The sequence below is a fragment of the Chelonoidis abingdonii genome, chromosome 15, assembly GCF_003597395.2.
Source record: "Chelonoidis abingdonii isolate Lonesome George chromosome 15, CheloAbing_2.0, whole genome shotgun sequence".
NCBI classification, from domain to species: domain Eukaryota; kingdom Metazoa; phylum Chordata; order Testudines; family Testudinidae; genus Chelonoidis; species Chelonoidis abingdonii.
In genome coordinates, this window is record NC_133783.1 from 26,387,891 (window position 1) to 26,413,938 (window position 26,048).

At 41.3% G+C, this 26,048-nt stretch overlaps 1 protein-coding gene across 4 annotated transcripts in view; it reads left to right on the forward strand.

Annotated features, from left to right (window-relative positions):
* Positions 1-26,048, forward strand: part of MCU (mitochondrial calcium uniporter) — a 191,684-nt gene that overhangs the window by 61,125 nt on the left and 104,511 nt on the right. The gene's annotated exons all lie outside the window — the stretch shown is intronic.

The following is a 26,048-nucleotide window of genomic DNA, read 5'->3' on the forward strand; positions in this document are numbered from 1 at the left end:
TGAAGTCCATAAATGGCTATTAGCCAGGATGGGTAAAGAATGGTGTCCCTAGCTTCTATTCGTCAGAGGATGGAGATGGATGGCAGGAGAGAGATCACTTGATCGTTGCCTGTTAGGTTCACTCCCTCTGGGGCACCTGGCATTGGCCACTGTTGGTAGACAGATACTGGGCTAGATGGACCTTTGGTCTGACATGGTATGGCCGTTCTTATGGAGGAAAATACCCTTTCTGCTCCAAGTGTGCTACAGTAAGTGTCATCATGAAGGGGGCAAAATGGTGACTTCACTGAATATACACAAAAGATTTGTCCATTTCTTTTTGGTTGGGACTTGGTAGGATGTGGACACAGAACCAAAGGTCAAATGACTGAGACGGTTACTACCATATGTCAAAAACTCTTGAAATAACCCGTAATTGATATACTGTGCAATCTGTGAATGTATTATCTGAAGTGTAAGTCACACGGGGTTGTCAGATAGGGATGGAGCAGAAGAGTCATCTTCAGTTAAAAAGAATGTTGGAATTGCATTTTGTTGAGACTCTTGAGATGAAGGTGAAGTTAGGCTATTAAGCAGCATCCATGGTGACGTTGAATCCTTCCTTGTTAAGCTGCACCACTAGATCTATTTCTTTTCTGTCTATTAACAGGTGACTAAACCCTAGAACTGAAATAAACACCAAACTTCACTTTCAACAGATGGGAAGGATTTTTTTAAAAAAAAGTGAGGGGGAGGAGTTAATCCATATGGAGTGGTACACAAATGCTGCATTCTGAAGAAAATCTGAGTGGAAACTTTGACAGTTGTATTTGTTGGTGGCTTTCACTGGTGTTTACCTTGGTCAAATGTTTTTTAGTTTTATAACATTTAAAAAGGAAAAGTTTGATCTTGCATCTTTCTTCAAAGAAAATGAGGCTTAAGTAAAATGTACAGGCAGAATTATTACAAATCTAACCATGGGGAGGCATGTCCACTCATGTAACCAATGAGGTAAATCCAAATACAACCAGCATGCAAATGTGTGATTTAAAAAAACAAACAAACAGTAAAATGACATCCACAAAGCTATAAGGCCTCCAGGGACTAGATTAGCCTTTGAAAAGAGAAGAGCACCTGCTGCCTAGAAAAATAGTTTCTGAAGCATGAAAACATACTTGTGAGATATGAACTGAAAATTTTATTTTATTTTATTTTATTTTTTACTGTAGAGATAGTAGAAATGTAGAATCTAGCATGGTTGAAGGGCCACTGGGATGTCCAAGTAATTTATTGTGAGCTTTCAGCATGTTAATTGAATAGAAACTATGTTGAAACTCTGACAAAGGTTCCACTATGAAGATGCTAGAACAGTTAAGTAGGTGTTAACCCCCTCCTCCCACCACTTCAGGGGACACAGAAAATATAGTTTTAAACAGCAATTTAAAAATCCCCTTTCCTGTTTAGACCTCACCTTTTCATCATCTGACTTTTGTTTGTCGTCATATTATTTACAAGCCATTGACATAGACGTTTTCTTGCTAAGTCACCCAGTTTTGTGAGATCCCTTTGTAATTCTTCACAGTCAGCTTTGGACTTAACTATCCAGATCATTGATGAATATGTTGAACAGCAATTGTCCCAGTACAGATTCCTGGGAGATGCCTCTGTTTTTCTCTCTATCGTAAAAAACGGGCATATATTCCTTCCCTTTGTTTCCTATCTTTTAACTAGTAACTTATCTATGAGAGGACCTTTCCCTATTATCCGATGACTGCTTACTTTGATTAAGAGCCTTTGGTGTGGGACCTTATCAAAGGTTTTCTGAAAGTCCAGTTACACTGTATCGATAGGATCTTTGTCCACATGCTTGTTGCCACCTTCAGAGAATTCGACTGGTGCTGAAAGTAGTTGCCAGTATTGCCTCTGGAGACTGCTTTAAAAACTGATGTTACGTTAGCTATCATTGAGTCATCTAGTACAGAGGCTGATTTAAGCAGTAGGTTACATATCACAGTTGTTAGTTTTGCAATTTCAGATGAGTTTATTCAGAATTCTTGAGTGAACACCATCTGGTCCTGGTGACTTATTGCTGTTTAATGTATCAGTTTGTTCCAAAACCATCTCTACTGACACCTCAATCTTGGACAGTTCCTCAGATTTGTCACCTAAAAAGAATGGCTAAGGTGTGGAGATCTCCCCCAGGTCTTCTGCATTCAAGAGGGATGCAAAAAATTCATTCAGCTTTTCTGTAATGGCCTTGTCTTCCTTGAGTGATCCTTTAACACTTTGTTTGCCCAGTGGCCCCACTGGCCAGGTAGGCATCCTGCTTCTGATATACTTTTGAAAAAATTGCTGTTAGTTTGTGTTTTTTTGCAAGTTTCTCTTTAAATGATTTTTTGATCTGCCTAACAATACTTTTCTCTCATGTAATAAAACATCAGGTGCTGGAGTCATCTTAAGCACCAGAATACTGTAGGACTGGCAAAAAAAATATTTTTTTTAAATTTTAAATGAGTTTTTAAAATAAAAACCTTTTCTTTTAAAAAAAAAAATCAGTCTTAAAGTCTCAACTTACTATAATCTATTTTCTTGTGCCCTCCTTCTTTGTGTCTGTAGTAGTTTATGCCCCCTGCCACACAAGTACATATACTGATTAAAAAAAATTAGGGCTGGTGATTAATTGCAGTTAACTCATGCGATTAACTGACAAAAAAAATTATTACGATAAAAAAAATTTATTGTGATTAATTGCACTTTTAATTGCCCTGTTAAACAATAGAATACCAATTTAAATGATTTAATATTTTGGATGTTTTTCTACATTTTCATATGTATTGTATTCTATGTTGTGACTGAAATCAAAGTGAATTTTTATTACAAATATTTGCACTATAAAAATGCTAAAAGAAATAGTATTTTTCAGTTTGCCTCATACAAGTACGGTAGTGCAATCTTTGTTGTGAAAGTGCAGTTTACAAATGTAGATTTGTTTATTTTTTTTGGTTACATTACTGCACTCAAAAACAAAACAATGCTCCAGCGGTCCCGGGGCTTGCCCAGAATAAGTCACAGAGGTCCGGAAGGTCACTGAATCCATGACCTCCATGGCAGAATCGTATCCATATCTAAAATTAAATGTGCACACCATGTCGTAGCAAATAGATTAAAGTACAGATGGAAGCCACTTTGTATAGTGCTATGCAAACTTAATAGAAATCCATCAAAATGCACAGTGCCATCTGAGGACCTGATATGTCAGGAGGAATTAGCTAGTTATTCATTGTTGTGGGTTAAATGTGCACAGTAAGCCCCCCGCCCCCCCCCGCCGCCTCAGAAGCTTCTTACTCCTCCCCCACACAATATATTCTATACTGCCTAGTTTGAGATTCTTATTGGTCGCTAACCTTTAAAACATGTTGATTTGCAGCTAAATACAGTCCTTAAATCTGGTACTATTGTCAGCTAACCAGGAGAACTCATTATATTTGTAGATATTTAGATAAGCAATTATATATCTTAACATGCATTTATTCAATATTATTTTTACAATATTAGATGATAAATGATGTATTTCTTATTTACTAGATTATGGTTTTTTTAAACTATGATTTGTCAAGCTGTATTCGGGTGGAAATTGGAGTTCAATTTAAAATGTAAAAATCATCTTATTAGCTTAAATGTGGTGGATATGTAAGGTAAAAATGAGTTTTATTAAAAAATGTTCTGCATTTAAAACTAATGGATTAATTAAACAAAGGAGGTATTAATTGGTCACAAATCATTTCTAAACACTAGCTACAATGTCTAGGATTTTAAAATTAGTACTCTTGCATGCTCTTTTTATTCATTATGCAATTTATATGTTTTTTTATATATATATAAATACTATGCAAATGCAATCAACATGTTTTAATGGTTACCAACCAGCAAGAAGCAACTTTTCTTCTTTAAGAAAATAATTAAAAATTACAAATAGAAAGCAAGATAAAAAATTGATCAAGGTTTTCTGCTTCTTGATTTAAATCACTTTAATATAAATCAATCCACCCTGCTAGATTCCATTCCCAAAATTGGTCCACTGTATGTCATATATTGCATAAAGGCTTTCTTCTAAACTATGGGACTGCTTCATAATGGATTGTTTTTGATGCTTGGAAGCAACACAAAATACTTCTAGGGGCAGTGAGTTTTTTTTAAAAAAAAACAACAGAAAGCCCCATCCTCTAACACAGTAGTTTTCAACCTACTTTTTTGTTTGCGTACCCCTAAAAAATTGCAAATGTAGGTGCGGAAAATCTTAAACATAATCTGTGGACCCCCAGGGGTCCATGGACCATGTATTGAAAACCACTGTTCTAACAGACGAAAGAAAGAAAGTCCTGAGGTTGATTTTTGAAAAAGGATGTTCAGCTTGGAAGGAATAATTCTAGAAACTCAGGCCAGACTCAGAATACTGTCTTCTCTATTTGTCCTAATCCACTGGTTAAATCTAAGTGTAATAGATTACATCTATTGGGTTTGAGATGCAGCTGCCTATGGTTATTGATTCATTCATTAATTGCTTCATGTTGTCTTAATATGGCTATAGATAAATGCTGTATAGTAATGCTATCTGTTAGAGCAGGCTCTTAAGCCTTAGTTCTTAGAGCTAGTTTTGCCATATATACCGCTGGTTTCTGTTTGAAGACTTGCAGGGTAATGGAGGTTGAGCAGGTGGCTGTGAAGAAGTAATGTGCCATCTATAGTTGAATCTATTTTGCTGGAATCTGTATAATCAGCACGGAAGGGAGGATTGGTGATGGAGGGGAACTTAAGTATGTCAAATATTTTAGTACCAAGAAAGTAACTTGAGCAGTTGTGAAAGTTTTGATAACTCTGATTAACCAAGTTTCCTACATGCATTCTATAGTGTTGCTTAAGATGACCCTCTACCACCTCACTTAGAAAATTGTCCCATTATTAACAGATGGTGACAATGTCAAGTAAGCTAAAGTGTGATGAGTTTCTGTACTGATGGACATTATGTAAATTACCTGCTTGCTTGTCTGAATTCATAATTCAGATATATTTCTCTAAATCAGTTTTATCACTTGTAAGTTGATGATTTTGAACATGATTCATTATGTTCTTGTACTTATGCGGCATTCAGGGCTTGTCTATATGGTATAACAACATGCACCATCGTAATGTAATCTGGGGTGTAATATGTAAGTGCTCTGAAGCGTTGTGCTCTAACTGATCTGTGCAGATCCTGTTGATGCACTCTGAAAGGTACCTTGTGCGCATTGATGTAGTCCAAGTTGAAACAGTACTACGAAAATGCACACTAGGTACCTTTTTAGAGCTCATCAGCAGGGTCTACATGAGACTTTTATAGCGCAAGGCTTCAGAGCGCTTTAGAGTTTACACCTCTCTGGTGAGCATTGCTGCACGGTGAAAACCCTAGCCCTAAGAAATAATGGTCACTTTTTCACATCTCTGCTTCACCAGCTGACTACACAAGAAGCTTTTTTAGCTATCTAAAAACCAAAAGGGATACATACAGGAAATGGAAGGAGGGGCCTGTCACCAAGAAAGTATATACGGGAATAGCATGAACATGTAGGGACATAATCAGGAGAGCCAAGGCAAAGAATGAGTTACAGCTGGCAAGCAATGTTAGAGACAACAAAGTTTTTTTTCAAATATGTTAGATAAAAATGATCAAGGACTGTGGGGGTCTGCTGCTTAATGGAGAAGATGAGCTGGTAATGGAAGATGATAGAAAAGCAGAGCTGTTCAATGATTACTTTTCTTCAGTCTTCTCACCAAAAAATAACATGACTGGAGGGCTAGCGAAGATACCATAGACAATAAAGGGGAAGGGATGTAGATAAGAATAAATAAAGAACATGTCAGAATGAGCTCAAATCAGCAGGGCCGGAGGCTGTTCACCAAGGGTACTGAAGGAATCAGCAGAAGAAATCTTGGAGCCACTGGCAATAATATTTACAAACTCGTGGACGAGAGAGTTGGTCCCTGAAGACTGGTGAAGGGCTAACAGGGAAAAAGGAGGAGCCGGAGAACTATAGACCAGTCAACCTGACTTAGATACCTGGGAAGCTACTAGAGCAATGTATAAAATATTTAATTTGCAAATAGCTGGAGGATGAAGGGGTAATCACTAGCAGCCAGCATGGATTTACCAAGAACAAATCATGCCAAACCAGCTTGATTTCTTTCTTTGACAGAATAACTGGTTTGGTGGATGAGGGGAATGAAGTGAACACAATATACCTGGACTTCAGCAAGGCTTTTGACACAGTCTCACATGACATTATGAAAAGTAAGCTGGAGAAATGTGGGCTCAGCAGAATGACTATTAAGTGGCTACGTAATTGGTTAAATAACCGCAAACAAAGAGTAACTATTAATGGAATTATGTCGGATTGGAGGGAGATCTTAATTGGGGTTCCACGGGGATCTGTTCTGGGTCTGGTGTTTAACATCTTTATTAATGACCTGGATGTAGGACTAGAGAGCACCCTGATCTAATTTGCAGATGACACAAAGCTTGGGGGTGGGTTGCCAACACTTTGGAGGATAGAGTTAAAATTCAGAGGGATCTAGATAAATTGGAGAACTGGGCTATAGACAACAAAATGAAATTCAACAAAGACAACTGTAAGATGCTAAACTAAGGGAAGAAAAACCAAACGCAAAAATGCAGAATGGGGAAAAACTGTACTGGCAGCAGCACTGCCGAGAAGGATGTGGAAGTTATGGTGAATCACAACCTCAATATGAGTCAGCAATGTGATGCAGTTGCAAAAAGAAGAAAATGAAATTTTAGGTTGCATTGACAGAGGCATAGCATGCAAGTCACGGGAGGTGATTTGTCCTGCTTTACTCAGTGCTGGTTAGGCCTTAGCTGAAGTACTGTGTCCAGTTTTGGTCACCAGTGTATAGAAAGGATGTAGAGAAACTGGAAAGGATCCAGAGGTGAGGGACAAAGATGATCAAAGGGATGGAATGCAAGCCATATGAGCTAAGTGTGGTGTTTAGATGTTGCTTGAAATTATTAGAACTGGGAGCACTGGCTGTTGGGAGTCTGAAAGGGGAGGAGTTGAGGAGGCAGAGTGAGAGTTAGAGGGCTCAGCAGCAGCTTGGTAAAGAGGTTTCCACTTCAAAAATAAAGTCCTGTTGAAGTTTATTAGTACGTTGCCTGGCTGATACAACACAAAGGCTGAAGGAACTGGGTATGTTTAGGTTGGAAAAGAGGAAGTTAAGGGGGGTTATGATAGCAGTCTTCAGATACTTGAAAGACTGCCATGAAAAAGATGGAGAAAAATTGTTCTCTTTTGCTACAGGGTGCAGAACAAGAGCATAGCATAGCACATTTAGATGAAATCTCAGGAAGAACTTCCTGACTGTAAGACTAGGCCAATTGAACATACTGCCTCGGGAGCTTCTTCACTGGAGGTTTTCAAAAGGAGGCTAGATAGCCATCTGTGTTGGATGGTTTAGATGACCCTTGTGGTTCCTTCTAATTCTATGATCACTTCTATCTCAGACCAGTTGCTTCCTTATTTACATATGCACTAATTATTTTTCTAAACTGTTCTCACTTTTGATGCAGGATGGTGGCTTTCATTAAACCTTCAGAAATGCTCCCTGATGGGTCAAAGCTCTATGTGATGGGATCCCATGTGAGGGGTGCAGCCTGTGACTGTGGGACCACTGTACCCCCTTAACTTTCTCCAGCCTGGGCTGTCTTTCACAATGCCTTGTGAGTGACTAGCAGCAAACCCCTCCAAGTGCTGTTATCACTTAGCACAACCGCATGTGGAGACCCTACACCGTTATATTGCATGAATACTCCCAGAGCCACTCATGAATCACACAGAGAGAGGCACCACAGCCAGATCCTCAGGAATATACCATCTTGCACTGCTCAAGATGGAGGGTGCAGATTTATTAATTGGTTCACCACTTCATCAGTGGAAAATGGATATACACCAGCTTTTGCAAAACCTAAGCAGATTTGCCACATACTTCATACAAAACTCACTGGTAAAGATAAACAGTCAAAGACAGATTTTTAAGTGATATTAAGTGATAAGCAAAAAGTCAGAGTTATTTACCAAAAGAAAAGAAAATATAACCATGCAGTCTAAACTCTCAACTCTATTAGACTGGGCAACATCTAGATTAAGAGGTTTTTCTCATCCTACTGGATATTGCAGTACTTGATATACAGGTTTGTCCCTTAAATCTGGGCCAGTCCCCTCACTTGGAGTGTTCAAAGTGTCCTTGTTGCTTGCAGCGTAGGTAGGTGAAGGAGAAAGGCGAAGCATGTGGCCACTGTTCTATTTTATATCTTCAGTCCCATGTGCTTGGGGAGCACAAGTCCAGGCATGTCTGAGGGCATTGCTGAGTCTCCAGTCAAGGTTGAGCAATTCCCCTGGTGTGGCCTCATGCAGGTGAGTCATTGCATTTTAGGTCCCTTGCGGGAGAATGGTTGTTGATGGGTTGATTGACACCCTGCCCAGTTGTTGGTTACTTTCCTTGCTGTTGCCTCTGGGGAGCTAATATCTGGCTGATTCCCCAACTTACAGCATGTTTTAGTGACAACAATACAACACAATTCTCATAACTTCATATGAATTAGTGATATACATATATGGATAGAGAAATAATTTTCAGCAGGTCATAACCATTCCCCTGATGCCTTACAAGGCATGCTTTATATGTAATATCAAAATTATATATAGATGAGGAATATGGAGGGTTACAGAGTGCTCCCCCAAGGTACAGAAATCACACTTTAAAAATGCTGACATGGCTTCCTTCGTTGAACTTGAAACTAGCAGCCTTGGTTTCCAACAGATGTCCCCAAAGAGAAGAGAATATGGTGGGATTTCATTCGCACTGGAGTTGGAGCTTTTTCTTGTAGTTGGGGGTACCATGGCTGATAGTTAATAAAAGAAAGTCCAGAGATCTCCAAGCTTGGACAGCTTTCATTTATCAGTGGCTCTTAGGGTATGGCTACACTTGCAATTTCAAAGTACTGCTGCAGAAGCATTCCTGCGGCAGCACTTTGAAGTGCAAGTGTGGTTGCGGCGCTAGCACTGGGAAAGAGCTCTTCCAGCGCTTCAGGTACTCCACCTCCCCATGGGGATTAGCTTACAGCACTGGGAGCTGCGCTCCCAGTGCTGTGGCACTGTTTACACTGGTGCTTTACAGTGCTGTAACTTGCTGCGCTCAGGGGGATGTTTTTTCACACCCCTGAGCGAGAAAGTTGCAGCGCTATAAAGCACCGGTGTAGCCAAGGCGTTAGCATTTCAAGAGTCTGAGGCAATTGTTTTAAATATCACTGAACCTCTGCTGAACTCTTTCTCATAAAAATTAGAAGGCACGTGCTTCAGAGTATGTCTGTTGCCCAAAACTAGTTGGAAGGGGTTATGTTGATTGATGCATTCCACAGGGGCTCAGCATATTATCTTTGCAGTATTTCTAGTCCATGGACCCAAATGTAAAACTGAACCCAGCTTATCCAACACATTGAAGTGCAGAGGAGTGCTAATGTTAGGGTAACAGTCTAGCTTCTGTGACTTCTTGATATTTATACCTTTGTAGTAATGTTTGTTTCCTAAGGACGCTGCTACAATTGTTCAGAACTAGCACAACACTTTGATTTGCCTTGAAGGGATATGGTTTAGTGGAGTGGGCTTCATTGTGTTTAGTTTGTGGATTTTACTATCTAAACTGCATCTCATCAGTTTTCCCGTCCTGCTCGCTGTTGCTGCTTTCCCTACTTTTCCTTCAGTCTAGGATGGGTATGGAAGACTTTGAGTAATGCACAAAGAAATTTGATATATTTAGCTTTTGAGTTTGACTCTGTTTCAGAAACTAGTAAATTCCATGGCAGAAAACTTCAAAGCTATATGGAGTAAATAGACTGAAATATATGCAAGTGGCTGATGGTTTTCCACTTGCAAACAGTTTGCTTAATGGTAGCCCGGGATGCTTTTAGCCCAGAAGACTTAGGGATGTGGGGATGATGAGGTTGGGGGTGGTGGTGGAGAAGGGGGAATCTGTTTGATCAAATTGCCCCCTGCTGTTTTGCTCAGTTTAAATTCTGAGCATAGAATTGACAATTGTAGGGCATGGCTATACTTGCAAATGTAGAGTGCTTTGAGTTAAACCAGCCTTCATAGAGTGCAGTAGGGAAAATGCTGCAATCTGTCCACACTGACAGCTGCAAGCACACTGGCGTGGCCACATCTGTGGCACTTGCAGCGGCCACAGAGAACAGTGCATTGTGGTAGCTATCCAGCATGCAAATGGATGCAGCGTGCTTTTCAAATGGTGGGGGGTGCAGTGTACCAGAGTAAGTGGGTTTTTGGAGGGCTGAGAGCATGTCAGCATGCTGTCTTGTAAGTTCAGACAGCAGCAGGTCCCCCTCCCCCCTGCCTCTCTCTCTCTCACACAGCATTCCACATTAATGGTTTGCTTTGTTAGCCGCATTCCTGCAGGGATTCCAAAACAATGATAAAAGTGGCCACTTGACTTAAGGGGATTATGAGACGTTTCCAGAGGCCGATTAAAGCTCAGTAATGCAATACCTCGTTCTCACTGACGCCCAGGTGTTTCATCCGAGGCGCACCAAGCGTTATGCTTCTCGCAGAGGTGGATTACCAGGAGTGCTCTAGCCATGGAGTCAGAGGGCTCTAACTGCCTTGCCAGTGTGGATGGGTCATGAGTTAAGGTACCCAGGGCTGCTTTAATGAGCTCTAACTTGCAAGTGTAGCCAAGCCCTTAGATACATGCTTTATACTGCATCAGTCCTGTATGCAGTTTTAATAGAATTTGCTAACAACTTACGAGCTGTAAGAACAGTTTTGTTTTAGTTCATGAGCTGTTGGAAAATTATTTAACATAGGAAACAGAAACTGCTTTTGATAATGTATGTTGTGAGGCTTGGGTCTGCTCTTTGTGTGTAAGCATGTTCCCTTTGTAGAATTTCAAATGTAAGCAACACTTGTCCACAAGCTGTTATATTGGTTACTGTGTCTGGTAATTCTGGACACAGAATATAGTAATCACAAGCTCATGAACCTGGTTTCTGTATCCAGGATCCCCCAGTGTTTAGAAGGTCTCATTTTAGTACTCTGTATATTCACATTGTTTATTTGGCCCATAGAATTTTTAACACATACAAATAGTATTTCTATGTTGAAATGAATGTGTGTGAACTTAGAAGCCATTTTCTGAAAAAATGTCCAAAATACATTTTGTTCAGTTAACAGGATCTGGAGATTTTTGATTGGCTGAGGTAATAACTCTTCTGTCCTAGAAAAAGCCATTATAGAAAGAATATTCTCTCTCTTGAATAAACATGCATAAAAAGGATATAATAAACAATTGCTGTTGGAGGAATGGGACTATTACTACTAACAGCAAAATTACCTCTCAGAATAAAAGAATTACTAGTATTTGTGGATCTCACTGCTGTCACTTGAGACAATTTGTACTGGAAGAAATCACATATCCCCTCATCATCCTCCCTAATGGCATGTATACAGATTTATAGTAGAAATTTTGTAAAGGAACAGTGCTGTTAGAAAATGCATTTTAGTATAATATCATTTTATGTGGGCTTCTTTCAGAAAGTTCTGGCTTTCAAAACCTTTTGTGAGTTAAGGACACATGTAATTGAACACTATACTGAAGCTAGTGCAGACATGGTTTAATTTTTTGTGAATTGTCATATTCCTGAAAACTGTAATGTAAAGACACCACCTGACATGCCTAAATAACTTGGGATTCCTTTAAAAAAGAAAGAAAATAGTGAGTTCCTCATTCTAACCAAATGTAAGTTGGTATCTGTCTTGTGCTTTACTGGCTAGTGTAACTTGTAAATTGGGGCAATGCTCTTGTGCAGGGTACACCTTGCAATTCTTGGTGTGTCACAGGGTACACTCGTTGCATGTGGCACCTCCTCCTAGTGGCTCCCAGGGATTAGTTCTTTCCAGGCACTGCCCTCCTGTGGCAGTGTCTCTCTTTCACCCCGTGGCCCATCTCACTCCCGGAGCTGCAGCTTCCTGCTTGTGGCTTGGCCCTGCAGCCAGGTCACTACAAGATTTCTCCTAAAGTCCTTCTGCACAAATAGTCTCAGGCAGTCTTCTCCAGCACTGCCCTGATGGTGCCACTTCCCCAGTGGCCAGTAGGGGAACCTGGATCTGCCAACTACTCTGGGTTCCAGTCCAGGGACCCTCAATAGGGTTGCAAACCCTCCCAGCTTGGGTAGGAGTCTAATCTGGGAGATTTGAGGGTGCTAGAAGTCTGGTGGTACAGCAGGATGAAAGCAGGCTCTCTACCTGCCCAGGCTTTGCACCGCTCCCAGAAGCAGCTGGCATGTCCAGCAGTGGCTTCTAGATGGAGGTGTGGCCAGGAGGTTTTTGTGTACTGCCCCGAGTGCCACCTTCACAGTTGCTATTTGCCAGCAACTGGGAACTGTGTGGGAAGTGGGAGATGCGGGGATGAGGCCTTCAGGCAGGGGCAATGCACAGAGCTTCTTGGCTGCCCCTGACCCTAGGAGCCACTATCAGGCATGCCACTGCTTCGGGGAGCCACCTGAAGTAAGCACCGCCCAGCTGGAGCCTGCACCCTAAACTTCCTCCCGCACCCAAACCCCCTGCCCTAGGCCCTTCTCACACCCAAAGTCCCTCCCAGAGTCTGCACCTTGAGCCACCTCCTGCACCCAAACTCCATCCCAGAGCCTGCATCCCACACCCCCTCCCACTCCTCAACTTCCTGCCCCAGCCCTGTGAAAGTGAGGGTTGGGGAGAGCGACCAATGCAAGGAGGGGGGTTGGAGTGGGTGCGGGTCAGGCCCTCGGAGGAAGGGCAGGGCAGGGGCATGTCCTTGAGGAAGGGGCAGGGAAGGGATTGTGGCAAGGGTGTTTGTGCGATTAGACAGTTGACAACCCTAACGCTCACCTTAGCAGTTGTGAGCTTTACTCTCCCAGCCCTCACTACTCCTACCCTGGGCTGCTTCCTGCAACTCCTGATTCCCCTCCTTTCTTATGTGTACCAGCTCCAAACCTTCCTTCTGCTCTGTTCCTGGCTTATATAGGCTCCACCTGTACCTCGTCAGCTGGATACCATCAGCAATTAGGTTCCAGCCCTCTTTGGCTTCTCCTCCAGGTGCAGTCTGGCCAGTTAATAGGCCTATTTGGCCACCTTAACCCCTTCCAGTCCTGTATGGGGTAGACACCCCATCACATGGTGCTTTGGAACTCTATATTTGCTAGATAATCTTGGTATTAGTTAGAGCCTCACCGTGTTTTGTGAAGTTGGGCTGTAAAGCACAGAAATCATTTTCAAGTTTCTCAAGTGATTATGCTTGTATGTATTTAATTTCTGCCAGATGTCTGATGCTAGTGTTGGAACCTTCCAGTTAAATTGGGTGCCCCAGTGCAGTAGTTTAACAGAAACACCTATGAATGTTGCAGATAAAACTTAATTACAAAATCCACATTATACCTGAGGATCTTCCAGAAAAGAATGCAAGGAAGAATGCATTCCTTCCCATGAATGCCTGTGGTGGCAATAATGTTATTTGAGATGGAAGTAGGATCCTGGTGAAAGTTGTCTCTGAAATGATTGATTCTCAAAAAAGAAAATGTAAACTGCTGATTTTTCCTTCCTTTTTAGAAAAGGTAAGTAATAGTTGTTACCAGATTTGCCCATTACTTTGGGGTATGCTCATTTATTTGGTTTACTCTTCTGGGTGGGGGGGGGTTGGGAGAAGAATGATGTGTAATTCTGTCAATGTACTGCTTATGTCACATGTGTTTTAACATGGAGCTCTACTCCTCCCTTTTGCAAGTCCCTTCCCAATGACGCTTTCCTAAGGCTGGGTTCCTCTGGCTCCAGAACCATGCGCGCGCACGCACACACACTAACAGAGCAAGTTTGAGGGGACTAGGTCAACCAGCACTTTCAAGCTGACCTCTTATATGCCCCTGGACTCAATGGACTGAGTGAAGCAGTACTTTCAAGCTGCCACCGTTACGCGTCCCAGATTCAGGATGTCCCTATCCCCATTCTCACATCACAATTGTACTGGTAGTAACCTACTTGTTGAGCAACGCCACGGAATTATTGGCACTGCAGGGATCTTTAGCTTAGGTAAAAGAAGCTTCACTGTAGAGTAAATGGGGGGGAAGCTAAAAACACAAAAGAGTAAAGCTCAGCAAGAGAGAGAGAAGCAACCAGCTTAGCCATAAAAGTTATTTATTGAGTAATGGTGATAACTACACAAGGAGGGCTAACCCAACATAACCTACATTATTAAAGGTTAATACCTAAGCTAGAAAGGAAAACAGAGAGAAGGAAGGGGATCTCATTGCTCCCTGAAGCTTGGACTGGTCAAGGTTCCCAGATGATGATGGTAGCTGAGGGCAGGAGACAGGCAGAGCCCCAGCACGATCAGTCAGGAGATGGAGTCTCAGTGGAACTGATGCAGAGTTTGGGTCTATGCATCAGAACACTGACTGGAGGGTGAGTGTATTTTCCGCTACAAAAATCTCTAATGCTTCAAGGGAGAATGCTAGATTTGTTTATTGGTAAAACCCTTCAGTCATCAGTTTATTTAGGCTAGACCAGGGATCAGCAACCTTTGGCACATGGCTCTCCAGAATAAGCACCCTGGCGGGCCAGGCCAGTTTGTTTACCTGCCGCATCTACAGGTTTGGCCAATCGCAACTCCCAGTGGCTGCGGTTCTGTCAATGGGGACTACGGGAAGCGGTGCGGGCCAACGGATGTGCTGGTTCTCTGTTCTCCATGCTGTATGCCAGAGGTAGGCAACCTATGGTACGCGTGCCGAAGGCGGCACGCAAGCTGATTTTCAGTGGCACTCACACTGCCCAGGTCCTGGCTACCGGTCTGGGGGCTCTGCATTTTAATTTAATCCTAAATGAAACTTCTTAAACATTTTAAACACCTTATTTACTTTACATACAACAATAGTTTAGTTATATATTATAGACTTATAGAAAGAGACCTTCTAAAAACTTTAAAATGTATTACTGGCATGCGAAACCTTAAATTAGAGTGAATAAATGAAGACTCGTCACACCACTTCTGAAAGGTTGCCGACCCCTGCTGTATGCACATTGAGATGTCTCCCTGTCCGGTCCTTCGTGCAGATGAGGCCGAGTTGTCTCTGTTCTTGTCTCTGTTCTTTCTGTATTCTTATGGAGATGTCTTAATCTTGTCACCCTTGTCAGGAGGGGTTTAGGTGTCTCCCATCCTCCCTTCATTGCTCTCTGCAAGTCTTTTCTCTGATGGGTTTTGGTTTAAGCAGAGACTGGTGTGTGTGTGTGTGTGTGTGGTGGCGGGGGGGGCGGGGACACATTATCTTTCATGAGTCAGACAGGCTGGATAGTGTGCCCTGGTTCCCCAAGAATACAGAGCTGACTGGTATCATAGTGGACAATTGAAATGAACATAACTTTCAGTGATATTTAGCTGTCTCAAAACCCTAAGTTTAATGTAGTACTCTACAAAAAAATTAATAGAAATCAGATGCTCCAGCAAATAACAGGAATTTTAATTGTCTTCCCTCATCTAGCTTTTAGATATTCACTATGAGTACTTGTAATGCTCAATATGAACCAGATACATAATTTATTAAAACATATTTTTGCTCAAAATGAAAATTGTTGAAGTCAAATCTTTGTTTTTGAAACTATTTAGCACTTGCACATCTCTGAAGTTTCTTTCCTCAGAAGAAGAAAGTGTGATCACTTGCCAATACCTTTAACTTTCATGACCAAGTACAGTGACCATTCATATTTCTGGAAGTGACACTTTTGCTTCCACAACTATTGGAACTGTCAGTGTTCTAATGCATTCCAGCCAACCTGCTGTGATGAGCAGGTCCCTGCCATTTATTACACTGAACACCAAAACCTTGCTCAATTGTACTAGTTTGTAGTTATGCTCTGTAGGAGCTTGCCTTTCATGGCTTTGTTTGACTGTTAAAGAGGCTCATCTGATAGTGGAAGTAAGAGGCATGTGTGTAAAAGTAGAAAGTTCAGATTAGTTTCCCATAAAGTGCATGATATTGGCTGATGACTAGAGTATGTAAGTAAACATAATACAGTAACTTTAATGAATATAGTGTTTCCACATGCATGTGCATCTACCCTCCCCCCACTCACTTCCTCTTGAAAATGAATACAGTAAACAGATCTGGTCACTGATGAATAAAGATGGTGACAAATATATTACACAGTTGTCTATCTAAGTGCTTCAGCAAATTAGAACATAAAAAGATTAACTGTAGTTAAGAGATACATGCTACTTTTAGTAGGTTGATAGTCATATAAAACAAAAAATCCTCATTAAGGAATCAAAATTAATCAGTTTGTCTATTGCAAAACATGTAGGATTAATCATAAATGTGTTGTGTGTTCTTGTCAGTTTTTAGTGCTTGGAAAGTGAGAACTGTACCTCAAACTGTCAATTGAACAACACAGCTGGTTAGTTTTGTAGGTTTGAGGGAAATTGTAGTATATGAACTCTTCCAGACTGTTTGTGCCTTGGATAAGTGATGTTGGCCTGACCAAAGATTGTCATGCACAAATTTGTGGAGGGAGAGGGATTTTCTAAAACTCTCTTTTATAGTTGTCTTTTGTATAGAGTTGAGATCTTGAATTACCCCTGTGGACTTATATTTGAGTGCTAGAGGTTGTACTAAAACACTACTTACTTTAGTGTATTTGCTCGATGCATTTATCTCCTTTAGTATCAAGAGAACAGACAATGTGTATAATTTTTACACAGGAGTATGTCTACATAGCATGTTGGAGCTCACGGGAATGAGCCTCCCATCCTGGCTCAACAGACTCAGGCTAGTGGGGCTTGTGCTGGCACTCTAAGAATAGCTGTGTAGGCAGCACTTTGAAGATGTGACTCAGGCCAGAGCTTGGGCTCTGAAGCTTAAGCGAGTGGGTGTCAGAATCTTCTCACATCACTGCATTTTAATATGCCTAAACATACATCTATAATCTAGGAACACAGAATGTATCCCTTACTTATGGGATGGGGATCTCTATCTTGGGAAACTGTCTCTGGAAAGGATTTGGGGATGAGAGTAGATAATCATTTCAACATGAGCTCCCAGTGTGATGCTGTGGCCAAAAGGGCTAATGCAATCCTTGGATGCATAAACAGGGGAATCTCGAGCAAGAGTGGAAAAGATATTTACCTATGTATTTGGCACTGGTGTGACCTCTGCTGGAGTAGTGTGTCCAGTTCTGGTGTCCACAAAAGAAGAAGGATGTTGATAAATTTATAGAGAGTTCATAGAATAGCCACGAGAATGATTAAAGGATTAGAAAACTTGCCTTGTAGTGACACTCAGGGAGTTCAGTCTGCTTATCTTAAGAAAATTAAGGGGAGAATTGATTATAGTCTAGAACAGTTTCTCAACTATGGTGACCGATGTATGGACTGGCACCTGTCCCCGAGATCTCCCGAACACAGTTTAGGAAGACAGCAAGCCAGACGCTGATATCTAAAAGTACCTATATGGGAATGAATATTTGATAATAGGCTCATTAATCTAGCAGATAAAGGTATAACACAAACCAATGGCTGGAAATTGAAGCCAGACAAATTCAGACTGGAAATAAGGAGTACATTTTTAAGTAAGGATAACTAAGCATTGACACGGTTTACCAAGAGTTTTGAAGTCTCCATTACTGGCAATTGTTACATCAAAATGAGATGTTGTCCTACAAGATGTGTTCTAGGGGCTATTTTGGAGACGTTAAATGTCCTGTGTTATACAGAAGGTCAAACAAGATCACAGTAGTCCCTTTTGTCCTTGAAATCTATGCATCCATGAAACAGAAACAAAGAATATGATGATAAAAGAGGCAGAAGGATCTTGACAAGGCAGCCAGATAAGTTGAAAGCTGTTTTTTGACCTCTGCCAAAATTGAGGATGGCTCTTAGAAACAAATCCATTCTCTTTCTCAGAGTACTGTAATGTTTGAGCAATTGGAAAGTCAAAAAGACTAGGGCCAAGATTTTCAAGAGTAACTAGTGATTTTTGGGTGTCTCCGTTTTGGTGCATCCAACTTCTGGGACATTGTAAAGGAGGGCATCTGACTTTCAGAAATCGCACAACCGTGTAAAGCAAGCCTCTTGAAGATGTCAGGGCTAAGCAAAAATGGAGGCACCTAGAATCATTACACTGAAATCTTGGACTTGTTTTTTTAGAGTTTAAAAACTTCAAAGGCTTCTTGGGGTGTCCTTGTGAGACCAGTCTCATCTGGCCCCTACACAGTATCTTAATAAATCTGCTGAAAACCTCCATGTAATAATATAACTACATGTAATGTCTGTAAAATGTTGTCATAAACTGGGATGAAAGAGCAGTGTAGCAATGCAGTCCAGTATTAAACGTTCATTTGTGAAAATGCAAAGTTTGCAATTTGATTGAATTGGTGGGGTCTTTCCGGCTTGGTCTACACTACCAACTTATGTCAGTGTAACTACTTCACTCAGGGAGTGTGGAAGATCCACATGCCTGAGTGATGCAGTTCTACTGACTCTACCCCTGGTGTAGACAGCTCTATGTCGACGGGAGGGCTTCTCCCATCAGTGTAGGTACTCCACCTCCCCAAGATGTGGTAGCTATGTCAATGGGAGAAGCCCTCATCTAGTGTAGGTAGCATTTTCACCAAGTGTTACAATGCTGCACTGGTGCAGCTGTGGCCCTCTAAGTGTAGGAAAAACCCTTCGTCAAGTAAAGGGTCTTCTAATTCTTTCTAAGACTCAGCAACAAATATATCATCTTGGATGGAGACTCTCTGGAGCTGTTGGTGTTGCTCTTTTTGGGTATGCCTACGCTACAAAATTAGGTTGTTTTTTTTTTTTTAATCAATTTTATACAGTCGATTGTGTATGTCCACACTAAGCACATTAAGTCGGTGGAGTGTGTCCTCACTACTGTGGCTAGCATCGACTTACAGAGCAGCGCACTGTGGGTAGCTATCTCACAGTTCCTGCAGTCTCTGCCGCCCATTGGAATTCTCGGTTAAACTCCCAATGCTTGAGGGCGCAGAAACATTGTCGCAGGTGGTTTTGGGTACATGTCGTCAGTCGCCCCTCTCTCCGTGAAAGCAATGGCAGACAATCGTTTTGCACCAGACACCGGCACGATTAGAAGAGCACAGCAAGGCACGTCGTGCATCACAGAGGCTTTGAAAACCAGTTTCGTGACTGGCCAGGCTTTGGTATGACAGTTGTGTGTGTTTCCCTTGATGCAAACCCGCCCCCTTTGTTGATTTTAATTCCCTGTAAGCCAATCACCCTTCCTCCTTTGAAATAAAGTAACTATTGTTTTGAAACCATGCATTCTTAATTTTTTTTTAAAAATGAGATAACGGACAAGGTAGTCTGGGTGGGGTGTGGGAGGAGGAAGGGACAAGGCCACATTGCTTATTGCAACCACACTAAAAATCAAACTGTTTGAATGGCATCCTTCTGTTGCTTGGGCCATCCTCTGGAGTGGAGTGGCTGAGTGCCCGGAGCCTCCCCCCTGCATTCTTGGACATCTGGGTGAGGAGGCTATGGAACATGGGGAGGAGGATAAGCGGTTATACAGTGGATGCAGCGGGGATCTGTGCTCTTGTTGGCTTTCCTGCAACTCCAACAGACACTTCATCATGTCTGTTTGCTTGCACGTTAGCATCAGCATCACGTTCTGCCTCTGCTCTTTGTGCTCCCTTAATTCTTTCCTGGCCTCTGCTACTGAATGGCTCCGTGCATTAAGCTGTGCCAGAACTGCATGAGCTCAGAAAACATGGTATCATGAGTGTGGTTTTTTTGGTCTTCTAATCTGCAGTAATCTCAGGGACAGAGCTGATACGGGGAGTGTAGAAACGTTGTACGATTCTGGGGGGACTGCATGGTCACCTGTGCTGGTGAGTTTGCCACGCTGACCAAACAGGAAATGAAATTCAAAAGTTCCCAGGGCTTTTCCTGTGTGCCTGGCTAGTGCATCGCAGTTCAAAGTGCTGTCCAGAGCAGTCACAATGGAGCACTCTGGGATAGCTCCCGGAGGCCAGTACTGTCGATTTGTATCTGCACTACCCCAAATTCGACCCAGCAAAGTTGATTTTAGCACTACTCCCCTCGCCAGGGAGGAGTACATAAGTCGATTTTAAGAGCCCTTTTAGGTCGATGGAACGGGGTTGGTTGTGTAGACATGGACATTTTTAAATCAACCTAATGCGGCTAAATTTGACCTAACCCTGTCTTATAGACCAGGCCTTTGACTTTCGGAATTCACGTGAATTATACTCAGATGTTTCACTGTTCCTTTTCCTAGGTGTTCCTTTCACTACCAACTGGAGCTCAGCACCCTCTTAGCACGGCTAGTCCATGTCAATTTGGTGTGAGACTGAAAATTAAACTCTGTCTCCTACATGAGTGCGGCAACCCAGGACTCAGCTGGCTTCAAATATGTAATATAACAATTAAGGATACGTTATCATGGTCATCACCACTGTCAAGGAACCTGTAAATTTTGCCAATTTTATGGATCCTACAGCTGCTCATTAATAGTTCATTGGTTTGCTTTAATATATTCCTCTTTGAAATGAGACTAGATCAAAACAAACTAACCAACTGTTAATGTGCAGCAGTAGGGTTCACATAAATGGCAAATTCACAGGTTCTGTGATCGTTATTTAGTTAACTTTGATCCAGGCCTGTTTCAAAAAAGGCTAGATCAAAATGAACTAACAAACTGTTGATGCATGGCAGCAGGGTCCACAAGATGGTCGTAGTGTGAAATTATTTTTACTATGATTATGCCATGAATTATGCTGTGACAAAATCCAGTCCTTACTAATCATCCCCTAACTCCATCCCTAGAGGAGGAGGAGGAGGAGGAGAAATGTAGGTTGAGGCCTTACACCTGAAAATTGCCATTTAAGCACAGCTTGGCTCTTTAAATGGAAATAATTTTGCTCTTTGCCAAGTGCCCAGTGGATGTTAATGTCACATCCTGGTTCAAAAGACCAAGCAAAGGATGTTAATTGGCTGTACAGAAGAATTGGAGTCTTTTTGTATAGCTGTGGGTGGGAGGGGCATGCCTGCACTATTTTGGGCTATTGTTAGTGATATCCATTCCTCACTTATAAGCATTAAAAAAATATTTGACACAAAACAGAATAAAGTGGTGTTACTCAATTCTGCTGAAATAATTCTACTCCTAGTATTATAGCTTTGTATGACAGCTATAATTTTCAGTTGAACATCCTAAAAGCAGTGTGTCCTTAATGTTGCTAGATGAGGCTTATTTGTGGGTTTTTGCTTCCCTAATAGATATCGCCTATCATGGTTTTAAACATGAATAGAACTTTAATGTTCCTAACAGGGGGAAAAGGAGCTTTGGAAACCTTCTGAGCCATGCGTACACTGCATTGACTGACTATAGTGACATAGCTTCGGCATTGTACAATAATCCCGTAGTGTAGATGTAGCCTATAGAGGAAAAAAATGGTTTTTCCCCATTGCTATGGAAACACCACCTCCCCAGGCAGTGGTAGTTAGATTGATGGAAACATTTTTCTATCAACTTAACTGTGTCTACACCAAAAGTTAGGATGCATAACTATGGAGCCAACATTTCCCACCTATGAGCATTGTAGCTATATCTACCTGAATTTAAAGTGTAGACCAGGCCTTTGTGGTCTAGCAGGAGCATATGTATAGGCTTTGAAGAAAAGTACAAACAGATACTACATTCCTCTGTGTATGTGTGTGACACCATGCCTCTACCCTGTCAAAACAACAACAAAAAAACAGATAGTATATTGCTGAGAGCCAACAGTAATTCAATTGAAGCCTTCTTTGCTATACCTCTGATGCAGAATTTTCCTTCATCTCTATTCCTAAACTTCCCTAATCAAAGCCTCATGACTCATCATTTGTATAGTCTTGGTCCTCCTAGCTCATCTCTTGAGAGTTAGGAAACACATCTCTGCACTGTAGGAAATATATTTCAGCCATACAGCCCACTTCAGTACTGCCAAATGCAAGCACTGAAAAATAGATTGGCTTAAAAATCATGATTTTAAAGATAATTTGTGGTGGTTTTTGTCTTGTTTTTGAGCCTTCAGTGGTCAAGTTTCCCTTTTTTTTTTCTGTGCAGCCCAGAGGGATAGAAACTTTATTCAAATGATAGTTGATGTAATTATCTGACTTCAGGCTCCAAGAAAACACCAAATATCACAAACTTTGTAATAAAATCACTACAACTTTTCCTTGGGGCAAATTTTCTTTAAAGGAAAACCCTGGAAGAATTCCAAATTTTGTTTTCTAGGCTACTTAATCATAGTAATTCAAGGTGGCTGTGTTCTAAAAAGTGTTCCATTTGTGCAGAGCAAACACAGTACATTTCCTTAATATGGCTGGTCTGACCAGGATGTGGGAGTACATCCTCAATAGAAGCCCAGCACGCTGCATCAGGACCCATAAGATAACATGCCTCAGAGCGAGGTAGACTTTGTTTCCCTCTTCAGAATTAAGTGCTTTGTGGGAAGCTTCTCGTGCTTACAGGGAATAAAAAGTTATCTGGAAAGAATTGGGGTGTTTTGTGGGGTGTTTTTTAACAAAATAAAACCACCACAACTTGAATTGTTCCATGTCTCCCTAAGACAGTGGGCAAATGTTTAACTTCTTGCCTGTTACTTGTGTTAAACTTCAGTGCTCTTGAGTTCATGGCTTTAGAAAGTGGGGTTAAGACCATTCTAACCATAACTGCCAGCAATTATAAGAAGCAAAGTATGCATTTCCTGCTGTCGTAAGTATGTGTTTTTGGATAACTTACAGGTCTTGCTCTGTCAGATGCCACCAAAATAGAGAAAGGAAAAGGAAGTCTTGCAGAGGGGATAAGGAAAAAAACTTGTATCCAATACTGTTGAAATACCATAGTGTCTACGAAAAGTTGATAGGAAACCAAACTGTAAAAATGAAATTCACACCTAATACTTTGCTAACAAATAGCAGTCGACGCACTTGCACAGTGCTGTAAATGTACACTCAGAAACAGAAAAAAATCTTTGGGTAATACTTCAGTTTATAGTTTTCAGTAAGAGCTGGATTTTGAATTTCAAAATCCCCGGTTCAGTGTGTCTGTTGTTTAACTACAATGGGTGTACTAGGAGCTAGTGTTGCTTCTAATTGAGGAGTGGCCAGGTTGAGCCTGAGAAGGAGCCAGAATTTACTAATGTACATTGCCAAAGAGCCACAATAATACATCAGCAGCCCCCCATCAGTTCCCGCACCCTGCTGATCAGCGCCTCCCTCTCCCTCCCCACACCTGCCAATCAGCTGTTTCATGGCTTGCAGGAGGCTCGAGGAGTAGGAAGGGCACTGCAGGCTCAGGGGAGGGCGCAGGAAGGAGTGGAGAGAGGACAGAGCCAGGGGTTGAGCAGTGAGCATCCCCCAGCACATTAGAAAGTTGGCACCTGTAGCTCCAGCCCCAGAACTGGTGCTATACAATTAGCCACATTAACTTCTGAAGAGCTGCAAATGGGCCACCCCTGTTCTAATTGATAGGAACAGGGATATCTAGGTTAGATATTACAAAAAACTTTCTATCTATAAGGGTAATTAAGGTCTGAAATAGACTTCCAAGGAAGGTTGTGGAATCCCCATCACTGGAGGTTTTTAAGAGCAGATTAGACGAACACATGTCACGGGTTATCTAGGTATGCTTGGTCCTGACTCAGAGCAGGGGGCTGGACTAGATGATCTCTTGAGGACCATACGTTTCTGATATGGGACCGAACATAGTTGCAGGACTACACAATTCTCTTCCTTGGGAGGAGAAAGGTATTTAGTGACTTTCAACAAGCGAGACTGAAGAGAGGGTGTAATGTAACATTTTAAGACAAAGAACTAATTTTAAAATATAATTTGCTGGATTTTTTTCTAGTTGGATTAACTCTTTATAGGAGAGCAAACTATGGATGAACAGTCATCATCTAGATGGAACCTGTCGTCTTGGGTAGGGAGGTACTGTGAGTAAGTTCATATGGGGTATCTAATTCAAGACAGGTATTGATGTAAAGGTTTTGGTTCCAGAATGAGATGAGAGAAATTAGGTACAAAACTGATATGTTGCTGATGAGTCTGTTGCTCTCATTTTTGTTGCTTCTGGGTGCAGGGTTGGAAAAGTTTCAACACCTGTTTATGTAACTGTTTACCTTAGTGCAACCTGAATTAAAAATGCCAAATCCCCACCACCAATTCCCTCTAGTCAAATCTATTAAATTTAAGTAGCCATTTCTTCACATTCTCACCAATCTAATTTGCTACCCAAAACATAATAAATTGACACCTCCTACATCAACTGATCAAACAGTTTTGGGTACCTTCACTCAATGGATTCAGAGCTCTCCTCTTGCCTTTTTAATGAATCCTTGGCTTGCCTTATCCCTTCTTTTTAAAGGAGAACTAACACTTGTGTGCTGCTTTTCCCCAGTTTTTCTGTTCACCTACTGCAAAAGAGCAGCAGCTCCTGACAGTCTGTTTCACCTTAGCTCCCCCCCACCCCAAAAAAGAAATACAAAACAAAACAAAAAATCTTATGAACCCCTTGAAAAAACAAATGCTCTGATTTCTCTACCTCCTTTCACTCGCTGCTCTGCTTATTTTGTCTTTCCTTCCCATCTGAGATAGTCAGTGGTTCCTCAGCCTACTTTCCCTGGAGAGTTGGCATTACAAACTCTGTACCACTTTGCTTCCTCCCAAGAAGATTCTACTGGGCTGGCAGGAGAAACCATTAATTTAGGCATTTTGTTCTACTTAAATTTTCATGAACCTTACTCAATGATTGTGTGACTATTTTAAAAGATGGTTTTGATGTATTGGAATAACGGTTCTTTTGATATTGTTATTTGCTTTATACTTCAGAATATTTTGGCGAGCGTGATACTGTTGATAGTAACTACACACAGAAAAGTGGCTACTTCAAACATAAAATTCTTGCTTACTGTTTTATAACTTTAAATATTCTCCTGCCCCACTGTAAGTCCTGTGGCAATGAAACTATTTTCTTGACTAATCACTTAACATTTTAAAATTACCTTTTAAAAAGAAGGTGAGAAGTTTGAGCCCATAATAGTGCATCCCTGATCTTATTGGTAATCTTTATTGGTTCTCTGTAGCTGTGCTAAATGGGAATTTAGAGCTTCGTAACAAAATATTACTTGATTTTTGGAATGATCTTTGAATTATGTGCTGTGGCATGAGTTTGCTTTGCTATATTAAGCAGGAAATTAATCTCCAAGGATTGGAGTTGAATTTTTCATTTACATGGCCACTTCAAAGCAAAAAGTAAATATTGGTAGATGCTGCTGGAGTTAATGGTGGGTATGTGACAAAAAGTTTACAAACTTCATAAGTTTGGTTCTAGGTATAAGTGAAGTTTAGGATATTGTTCTCCTCCATAAGCCTATCACTCGCCTTAAGTAGGAGGTCTCTAAAGAGTAGTTAATGAAGAACATTTGTGGTTGCCTTTGCGAGGAAAGTCCTTTCTCTGTGTATGCGCATGAGGATGGGTGTGTGTGTGTGTGTGCGCGCGCATTTACTCTCCCCTCCAACATGAGTGCCTGTGACATTTTCCAGTGATCTTTCCACTTGGTCTCACTAAGTGGTATTCAGCTGAGGTGCGCCCTGAGGTTTTGCTAACGCTTATGACTCAGAATTCATTGTGGAATGAATGAATTCCGCCCCCCCCCTTGCAGATTGTCAGTACCCATATGTAGTATGACAGATTGTGTTGTTGTTAAAGGCATAACTTTCTTGACCCCTGTGTATTTAAATTTTATCTTTTTCAGCTCTTAAAAAGAGGAAATGCATTCATTTGACTAGAACTGCTTAAAACATGTTTAACAGTATCTGGTGCATCACATAGGAAAATAGAATACTTCTTGTAATGCGCTGTTTAAACACAAACAAAATTTTAAGCATGGCAAGTCACTAGG